The following is an 11,473-nucleotide window of genomic DNA, read 5'->3' as shown; positions in this document are numbered from 1 at the left end:
GATGGAGAGGAAGAGTTAAATAGAGATGAAGACGTTTTCACACTGAAAGAGAAGCGATCTCGCTCTCATAGACGTGCCAGGCTATATCTGCAGCTAAACTGAATAAAACTGAATGATTGATTATTGTCCAGCAGTGTATTTGATTTATTACAACTAATTAAAAGTAATTAAAAAAGAAGATAATTCCTTGTAAAAAAATAAATAAATAAAAAATAATAATAATTATAATTATTATTATTATAATATAAGCTACATACATAAAATGATTGTATTTGACATTTCTGTCACTTCTGAAATTATGGCTACGCCACTGGTGTGACAAAATGTTAGCTTATACATAATACTCTTTAAGCTCTTTTTTAAAAACTTGGCTTACATACATTTTTACGTATGCCATGTCGCATCATTAAACTAGCATTTAACAATGGACAAAAGTTTTTTTTCTTTTTTTCTGACCTATGGTTCTCTAACCATAAATGCTACTGTAATTTGCCCCCTGACTAAACATTTAAAGAATTTAGTAGAAGCATTTAAATAATCCCGTGAATGCACTTAAAGTATGCAGAATCTAATTGTTATAATCGAATCGAATCGAATTTAATTGTGACTCGAATCTAATTGAATCGTTCTAAATTTGCAAAAAAATCTTTCTTGAATCGAATCGAAAACCTATGAATCGTAATCGAATCGCTGCCTTGCCAAAGATTCACAGACCTAATATTATTGTTTGTCCAGATCAAGTAAGAGAGTGATGTTTAACATGCTGTGAAAGTGAAACAATAATAAACTGGGGCTGTCGGCGATGTTTGCAAGTAAAGGGGTTAAGACATTAACTTGTAAGCACAAAACACAAGAACTTCTCTTTTCAATATGAATAGGGTTTTATTAGATAAATCTAAGACAAACTAATCTAACACATAAACGCACGCACTCATACATTCACACAAGTTGCAGGAAGATCGAAAGTTAGGGAAGAATACGTTTAAGAGAATGAAAATTTGAAATCCGAAGTTTACAGCAATACATTAAATTGCATAGACATGAACAACCATTAATCACTTAATTAACCCTCGCATTGAGTTCCTCAATGAGGTTAAAATTATATTAGACACACCAGTACAAATCAGTCTGGAGGTACATTGCCTGTGTTCCCTTTGTTGTCATTGAAAGGGGGTAATTTGTTTGGTTTGGGTCAGATCTGCTTCACTTGATCAATTCAGCAATCTGCCACTATATGCTTGGTTATCACTCAAAACAAAACAAAAACAAACTTGAATAAAAAAAAAGTTCCAAACATTTTTCTAAATTAAAAATTAAAAAGGAAATAACAAGAAACATAACTTTGCAATTAAAAACAAAACTGAACTTTGTTTATAGGAAGGATAAAAAGTGATACATTTCTTAATTTATGTACATAATTTTTGGCCTCTGTATATGGGAATAAAATGTTTTTTAAAAAGATAATGATTGAGTACGTGTGACGTTTCAAGTTTCAAGCCTTTCATAATTTGTGACATTAATGTGACATGCAGTTAACGCCAAACGCCAGTAATAGGCATTTTGGTCTGCCACCTACTGTATGCAGCTATTATAAATGTACACTATAAATAAACATCTGACAGCTATTTTTCTTTTTTTTTTTTTTTACTCTGCAGATAACATGCAGGACATCCAAGTAAAATATGAACAAAGTAATTAGCACACATTCTGTGTAAAATTTAGTCAATGATGCATGTAACAATAACAATGAAGAGTCAAGCAGCATCATATCTTAGAGGTTACCAACACGTCACTTCCACAAGGTGTCTTTACCAACCTTTCCCTAAATATAAGCAGAGCCTGTTTGGAGGCCTCACAATTCTGTCCCGTTCGGTGACATAATGTCCAGCTGTGCATTTCTGACCTACACTGGGCTGAATCTCTGAAAAATGCCATTTCTAAAATGTTATTAGAATAAATTCATTTCTAAAATGTTATGAATAGAAAGCCTGACACAGATCACAGCAGTATATAGAGCATCAGTCATCAGCATATTTATGATGAGAGAACTTGAGTTTAAACAGAGGATGTTTTATTAATCTGTCCCTTCTTTCAGTTTCAATGATTTAGCTAAATCATGCCAAGTTTAATTAATCTGTTTCTTGTTTTAGTTAGGCCTAAATAATGGGACCAAAATTATTCAGTGCCTCATGCGGTACTAAAATAAAGGAAATAATTAATAAAATAGGTTACGCAACAATATACTTTCCCCACGTATTCTTTGTCAAAATAAAGCACAGGTAACAAAGACACATGCTATTTTATTGAAGGAATTTTAATTTATAAATTAAAAATGTATTTGTGACAAATATTAAGTAATGTAAGAAGATTGACATTTAGAATCCATGTAGCCTGAAATAGGCTACCGCTTTTAATGCTCTGATGCAAAGTACACCACCAGCACTCACGGCGGTAAAAAGCACGTTCTGGTTGGCCACCTACTGTAGATATTTGTAGTGGTTATATTAAGAATGTTTTCTGGTAAGGAGAGATGTAATGTTGTTATTTTGTCACTGAGTCTTAAAAAACACTGTGCTTGATGAGCATAGGCTCCTCCGCCTTGTGTATGTTTGCATAGCAGAAAAAGAAGTTAAGCGATCTCTGAACATTTGAAACCATGTTGTATCAGCATTATTTTACATATTGTGTCTAATAGAAAAAAAATACAAAAAGTTGGAAAAAAGTTTACTTTGATCATCAGTGGTGAGTTTATAGTTTTGAAAGATGACATCAAGGCTCTGATATTAATGCCAATGTGATTTGTTCAAACTGTATTCACTGGATAATAGTATTTATTATTTAGTACTTATTGATTGGATGCTAGAACCTTTTACTGTACACAACAGTGATGTGGTGCCCTTTTTCTTGATTTGGATCACTTCCTTTTTAAATGTTTGAGAACAGCCCTTGTTATCATGGCAAATACGCACTGTGACACAGAGAACAAGTTTAATAAACAGCAGAAAAGGAGCCAAACAAACTCAATCACAGAGGCATTTCCTGCAGATGCACCATATACGGGTCTGTAAAATGTGCTCATATGGAGCAAAGCAGTGTTCATGTTCACAGGGATTTCTGATTTAGTCTTAGTCTTTATCTTGAGATGGAAATGCTTAATAGTCTTAATCACATTTTAGTTATTTAAATCATTTTTAGTTTTAGTCGACGAAAAGTCATTACATTTTTGTCAAGCTGCAGTTACCAATTATTTTGGTAGCTATTTTCTATGTAGTCTTCACACACACACAGACACACATACACACACACTTCCAAAAATCATAAACTCTTCTCTCTTCAGACTAAACCAATTAAGCTTATGAGAAATGTGAATCAAGGATGACAATTTTCATTTTTGGGTGAACTATCCATTTAAACAGTAGAGAAAAGGGAGCAACTTATAAAAATAATAGTTGTTCTTGTGTAATATATTTAATATATATGATTTATATATATTTTTAAATCCTTTAAGATGGATTGCATGTATGTAATACTGGTTTCACCCACCTGTACACGATTACTTAATCCATAACTGTATTCATGTGAGATATTCTACACAATAGACATTTGGACTGCTGTGTGTGTATTTGAAAGAGAGTATGTTTCTTCCTTCACTAACTTCAAGTTTATTTGACAACGAATTGTGACTCCTGGGAAAAACGGGACATGGTCACCTCATTCCTACCCTTTTGAGTGCAAAGGCCATTGTTTCAGATCGCTAGTTCACATTTTGGTAGCCTATCCATCCACTGCGGCTGCATACTGAGACTTGATATGCAAACACAAATCATCTGATACCAATCCAATGACAGGACGCACATTTTGAAGGACAAGACAGTAGCCTACGGGATGTATTTTGAATGTCCGGCAGTCTTCAAATAACATTATAGTCCTGTCTCGTCTTATTACAGAAGACGCGGCATATATTTCGTCTTCATTTTTTCATCAGATATTAGTTTTTGCTCGTCAACATCTCAGCTTCATCACAGAAAATTTTTTATGAATATTTTTTGTCGTCATCTTCGACAAAGGGAGGTTTATTTACAATTAAACTTAAAACTATATATATATATATATATATATATATATATATATATATATATATATATATATTCTAAAGTAATTATAAAAATAAAGTGGCACTGTAAACTACGATCCCAGTTGCCTTGACAATGCCTTGAAAACCAATCACATTACAGCTACTTATAAACTCCAAAAAGAGACAGCAGAAAATAAAATTTTGTTTATTGTTTCTAAGCAATTGAAAAAATGCACTAAAGTTTGGGAAAATGTGCACTTTGATCATCAGTGTTAAGTTTTGTGACTAGAGTTTTGAAAATAACATCAAGGTCAATGTGATTGTACAAACTGAATTTATTGGATAATAGTAATTATTCATTGGATGCTAGAACCTATTACTGTACAGAACAGTGATGTGGTGGCCTTTTTCTTGATTTGGATCACTTCCTCTTTAAATGTTTGAGAACAGCCCTTGTTATCATGGCAAACATGCTCTTTGACACAGAGAACACATTTAAAATTCAGCAGAAAAGGAGCCAAACAAACTCAATCACAGAAAGAGGTTTCTGCAGACGCACCACAGAATATAATATTTGAACAGTTGGAGCAAAGGAAGCTTCTTTAAAATAAATTAAAAACTAGATTATGTCATTTTTCTTAGAATCACAGTCTTGCAAACACTGGTTCAAGATAACTGAGTTTAAAATTGTATATTTTTATCAACAGTAGGAATAACCCAAGTGGAATTTAGTGATAAGTTTTCTCCAGAAAGTACAGAAAGAGCCATAGCAGAAGAGATGGAATTGACTATGGCTTTTCCTATTGTGAGAACGAGCAAATCGAACCAACATTTCCAGTATGAGTCAAAACATGAGGATGATTTATTTGACACCTGTGAATTCAAAATTTTTTTTGTAATTTTGCTGGTGTCCTACTGCTTTTCAAAATAGATGGACTTGTTTGTGAATTGAAAGAAATGTCAAGTGGCACACAAAATGGTACAGTTGAAGGGAGCTGCAAAAACTTTGAGCATCCTGATGAGCTGCATCACTGTGGTATGGGGCCTGCAACGTGTCCTGCTGAAAGACTCAGCATCGCAGGTGATCCCTCCCACCCGTCACACAGCTTCTTCAGTCTGCTAACATCAGGGAGGAGACTGCGGAGTCTCCAGGCCAGGACCAGCAGACTGAAGGACAGCTTCATCCACCAGGCTGTCAAGAAGCTGAACTCGCTCCCGAACTTGCCAGCAATATATGATACAATTTTCAAAATATGTTGGCTATTATAGTTTGAATTACTTCTCATAATATCCCACGTGTGCTAATACATGCAATTTCAACTATTTCTAAAGTGATTATTTTATAAAGAACACCGCTTTCTCACATAACACAGTAAAGCAGTCCGTGCATGAGAGAATAATTCTCCAGCTGTCGATATCAAGTATAATTTCTGGGCTGTCTTAGAGTTGCTACAAAGACTCCTAACATATAACTTAACTAAAGGTATACCATTTCTAGGCATGTTTCCCGAACCATACATTAGGAAGCTGTTTAAGATATATCTTCTTACGTGTGACACTACCAGGAGCTGTCCGTGCTGATGGTGCTGAATCTGTTGATATCGACGGCTCATATCAACAGATTCAGAAATAGTTGAATCCAGGCCCACCCATCTGTCTTGTTCTGCATCCACCACTGTGCACCAGTCACTTTGTGCAGCATTGGTTTGCTCACTACCTCATTCAGCATAGAACTGAAATCATCCTATTACCTCATCAGTCAGTTAAATAAAAACAACTGCTCTTGAGCCCTTTGTCACTTGAATCAGACTTAATAAGCTTCTTTTTTTGCACTAAAATCTTTTTATCTGTACTGTTTAACTTTATTTTTACTTGTATTATGTCCTTTTTACATGCCCCTATTGTATAGTTGTATCATATATTTGATCTAGATTTTTATGCTCTACTGTTAGTGTTATCTGTATGCACTAAGGGTCTGAGAGTAATGCAATTTCGATTCTCTGTATGTATGTACTGTACATGTGGAAGAATTGATGATAAAGCAGACTTGACTTGACTTGGTGTGGCAACAATTTCCCCTCCACACTCCGAGCATTTAATAATCACTCCAACTTCACTCCGCGCTCACTGATACCAGAGACACCGCTCCGCCTTCACTCTGTGGATAAAGTAACATATCCTATAAAAATAAATAAATAAAATAACAGGAGAGTTTCAAAGTGGCTTAGGCTATTGAGTGTGAACTTTTTTTCCCAACCACACGCCAAACTAATAACATTGTCATCATTAAATCTATAATTGCTGCTTTCTGTTGTGCAAATTCTGTTTGTGATGAAAATAACAGTACAATTTTAGTCAGTTATTTTATCTAAAGATCTATGCATTTCCTAAAACATTCAAAATCATAAAAAATCTGATACTGATAATGTAGTAGCACTGTAAGATTACATCTGTTAGAATGCATTATTGCGAAAGCGATTGCATGTGAATGTGCTGTTTAAATCAAACATTAACCCGAAAATATTCAGTAAAAGAACAGACAAACTCCTTGAGAACTAGCCTATAACTTCCCGCTCGGCTATTGCCGTCATTATAATCTTCTGATTTTAGAGATCCATCTGTATCAAGCTATATCTAAATATGTTTAACATGTGAATTCCTGCTGAATATGCAGTTATATTACGGCCGTTGGCATGAATTGTACTCTTGATGGAGCGCTCTTGGAGCGAATGAAAACCACGACGCTCAGACAAAAAATCTGCTCCTCGCTCACATACTCTGCTCGGCAACATGTCTCTATGGCAAACTCGCGGGGAGAGGATTGAGCCCATTCTCAACTACGGGAGCCATTCAGAACTACTAGCATCGGCAGATGTTAAAAAAAAAAAAAAATTCTTTCAAACAAATAAATGTAAACTAAACATTCAAGTTAATCGATAAAATAAATTTAACGCCCAGCCCTAATGAAATGTAAAACAAAAATGTTTTCGGACATGAAAGCATGTGTTATTTTTAGTTTAGGTATAAATTACTACGAATAATGTACTGGGAAACTTTAGACAGATGTGATTCATTGTAGTGCATTAATAGAAAGCCAAATAGTATAAATATTTGAAATACAAAATATTTTTCCAAAACCACGTTTTATTAGTATTTTCAGTTCGCTGTTCCGTTCTTAATATCGATCCTGATCCTGCAGTCAGACCATCCTGCTTTCATCTTTAACCTTGGCTCCATCAGGCATGCATCTCCAAGCATGTGTGTCACTCTCAGTGGTTGAATCATAATTTCTGATTTGTTGTCCCAGTGTAGCTCTTTGGAGTTCAGCACAGGCTTCTAAGACCAAATACATTAACATTGTCATGTACATTACCATGCAAATCCAAATAAAGTTGTCATGACAAGGATTTACACAAGCTCCTGTCTGGATCCAGAATGCCTGAGAAGAAATTACGCTGACCGCTCAGAGGACCTCAGATGATGCTAACCCTGAAACAACATACAGAACTAACAAATATTGCTACAAGTGTGAGTGCATCATATAATAATTGCCGTTCATTGTGTTCATGATCTGTTTGACTACGTCTTTTATTATTTTTTCCTAAAATTTCTGCCATGTGCACACAAATTGACCGTCACCATTGATAAGCTACTACTAAATATTGTAGAAAATTTTCTGTAATGTTGCTTTGCAATGATTTTTATTGTCAAAAGTGCTAAACAAATCAACTTGAATTGAAACTTGATTTGCTATATCCAGATCTATTTAAATACAAATTACCCCTGCCTTCACTTTGTCACACCAGCCAGAGCCCCCTGATCCATGGATAATGACTGATGAATCTATTTTTTTGTTTACTAGCGGACAATTATAGTGGATACTGCAACAGTCATTAAAGTTACCTACTTGACGATATTGTGTCCTCAACATGCCTTGAGGAATCGAATGCAGCCATTTGTGATTCTTAATAATCCCACATTGAGGCTTGTTGCTGTGCACCTGTGTCCTGCAACTACCAAGACCCTAAGCTCGGACTTGAAGCCATGCAAGACCAATTCCCACCTAGCTAATAAAGTGTATGTACTCGTACTGGTTACTCTGCGTGATAGAGTGTGGGTAAACCCTTCAATGGTGTTGTGCATTCTCTAACATTGCCACAAAACGCCCTGGTCCTGATACAAGTGGTATGCAGCCTGCTCGAAAAATGAGTGTAAGCAACAACAACAATATAGAGAGGGGCTGTACAGACATAACTGTGTTAAACAGATGGAATCAAATCAAATTACACATTGAATAACAGGAGCTGCACTGAGTACAGGGCAGACAACAACCACAATAGCATAGAGGGCTGCACAGAGTAATTACTGTGCGAGGCAGCAACACACATAAATATAGAAAGCATGCACGTGAATCAGTCACTCACTGAGAGCCCACGGGAGGCTAAGGACTGGACGTCCAGCTTATAAAACTTGGCGAAGGTGTTCTGAGAAGACCAGCCAGCTGCAAGGCATATATCCTGAATAGACATACCTCTCGACCACACACTGGTTGATGTGATAACCCTGGTTGAGTGGGCCCTAATGTAAAAGGGGCATTCCAAACATTGGCTTGTTTAAGCAGCCATGATTGCGTCCACAATCCAGACGCGGGGGATGCAATCTCCTCGCCCCATTAAGAAAACCCACCAGCGTGTGCCTACCAATCGATTGCCCACCCAGCGGGGAACGAAATGAGGTAATAGTGGCCACATAGACTTTCACAGTTGATGGTAGGCATCCGCTATCCAGCGTGTACTGTACAAAATGCAGAACATTCAACATGGATCAAGCAGCCTAGCCGATATGAACATCACAGCACCTTTTCACAAATACTCCCCATTTTAGAGCATACAGATGCCTCGTGGAGGACGCCCATGCCTCTGAGTGTGTCGAGCACATGAGAATGAAGGGAGCTAAGACCTCATTCCATCTAAGAAACTTTGTTGGCATTAATGGAAGTATATTAGCATACTTTAAATCGTACTTATATGACCGCCATCAATTCATAGCAGTGAATGAAGAGGTATCATATCGATCACAAGTGCAGTATGGAGTACCTCAACGCTCAGTACTAGGGCAGTTACTCTTCATGCTTTACATGTTACCCTTGGGAGATATCATCAGGAAACACAACTGTTATGCTGATGATACTCAGCTCTATATTTCATCACGGCTCAGCAAAACATACCAATCTGAAAAACTAACAGAATGCTTAATAGATATAAAAAACTGGATGACGAGTAATTTCTTACTGTGAAATTCTGATAAAAAAGAGGTGTTAATTATAGGACTTAAAAACTCTGCATGTAATAATCTAGAACACTGTCTAAGACTTGATGGCAGCTCTGTCAATTCTTAGTCATCAGTTAGGAACTTAAGTGTGCTATTTGATAGCAATCTTTCCTTAGAAAGCCACGTTTCTGTCACAAACGTACACACAAACAGAGAGATTCAATTGCAGTGTTTAATAGGGAAAATCCAAAAATCGTAGTCCAGACAGGCAAGAGGTCAATATTAACAAAGTAGTCCAAAAACAAGAAACACGAAAAACACTAGGGAACACAAGAAACAACAACAACAATAACACAGAGAGGCCAGGAGGGAGGTGGACTGGTGGAGGATCAGGGGAAGGGACGGAGGGCCAGGTCCATAGAGGGGAACAGAAACAGGAAGTGAAAAAAACAAAGAGACCAGGGCGAAAAGTTCAGGGACCCAGGGCAGTGCCGACAGGGCAGGAATCCAGGGTGGAGCAGAGGACCACCACAGCCATGCGGACGAGTCAGAAGCCCAACAGGGCAGCGCAGAGGAACACCACAGCCATGCGGATGAGTCAGAAGCCCAACAGGGTGACGCAGAGGAACACCACAGCCGAGCAGATGAGACAGAAGCTCACCAGGGCGGCGCAGAGGACCACCACAGCCGAGCAGACGAGACAGAAGCCCCCCAGGGCGGAGCAGAGGACCACCACAGCTGTGCGGACAAGACAGAAGCGCACCAGAGCAGTGCAGAGGACCACTACCTCCATGCGGTCGAAAGAGAAGCCCACTAGGGCGGCGCAGAGGACCACCACAGCCGAGCAGATGAGACAGAAACCCCCCAGGGCGGAGCAGAGGACCACCACAGAGGTGCGGTTGAGACAGAGGCCCTCCAGGGCAGAGGACCACCACCGTGGGGTCGATGGCACAGGAGAACAAGTCTGGTCAGGTAAGGCGCTGGGGTGGTGGCCATCTTGTGCGGTGCTGCTACCTTGTGCAGTGGCTCAGAGCTGGCGGCCACCTTGTGCAGTGATGCTGGGCTGGCGGCCATCTTGTGCGGTGTCACTGGGCTGGCGGGAAAGTTGACAGGGATCTGACTTGACTCTGGAAAGTCTACTGTGGCTGCTGTTGGTGTATCCCATTGATTACAATGGTGAAGGTAACTGGTGAACCCCCAAAAGGACCTCCAGAACCTTCATCTCCCACCCAGGCAAAAGGTCATCCAGACAGTTGCTGGAACAGGTCTTTCAGTGCCTCATCATTATACCCTAGCCCCACTCCCATTGTCCAAAAGATCTGAGCTAGACCACCCACCTCACTCCCCTTTTGACGGAGCGTGATTAGGTTCAAGAACCTCCCCCTCTGCTCCTCCATGCTGGATGGGGAACAGATACGAAATCCCACACTGCTTGATCTGGGCATGGTGGAGTCCTTCTGTCACGAACTTACACACAAACAGAGAGATCCAGTGTTTAATAGGGAGAACATTTCTTCATTTTCTTAGATTATTGTAATGCTTTATTGGGTGGTTGTTCTGCACGCTTAGTAAACAAACTACAGCTAGTCCAAAATACAGCAGCAAGAGTTCTTATTAGAACAAGGAAGTATGACAATATTAGGAGGGTCCACGGGGATCTGACTTGACTCTGGAAAGTTTACTGTGGCTGCCATCTTGTTCGGTGACACTGTGCCGGCGGCAATCTGGTGTAGTGGTGCTGGGCTGGCGGCCATCTTGTGCAGTGGCTCTGGGCTGGTGGCCACCTTGTGCAGTGGCGCTGGGCTGGCGGCCTCCTTGTGCAGTGGCACTGGGATGGCGGCCATCTTGTGCCTTGGTGCTGGGCTGGCGGCCATCTTGAGCAGTGGCACTGGCCTGGCGGCCATTGTGTCAGGAGAGACGGGTGTGGTCGGTGTATCCCGTTGATTACGATGGTGAAGGTAGATGGTGAACCCACAAAAGTCCAGGACCTCCAGCCCCTTCATCTCCGACCCAGGCAAAGGGTCATCCAGGCAGTTGTTGCACAGGTCCTTCAGTGCCTCATCATTATACCCTAGCCCCACTGCCATTGTCCAAAAGATCTGAACTAGACTCCCTTTTGACGGAGCA

The sequence above is a fragment of the Carassius auratus genome, unplaced genomic scaffold (genome assembly GCF_003368295.1).
Source record: "Carassius auratus strain Wakin unplaced genomic scaffold, ASM336829v1 scaf_tig00003761, whole genome shotgun sequence".
NCBI lineage: Eukaryota > Metazoa > Chordata > Actinopteri > Cypriniformes > Cyprinidae > Carassius > Carassius auratus.
This window is presented reverse-complemented; position numbering follows the sequence as displayed.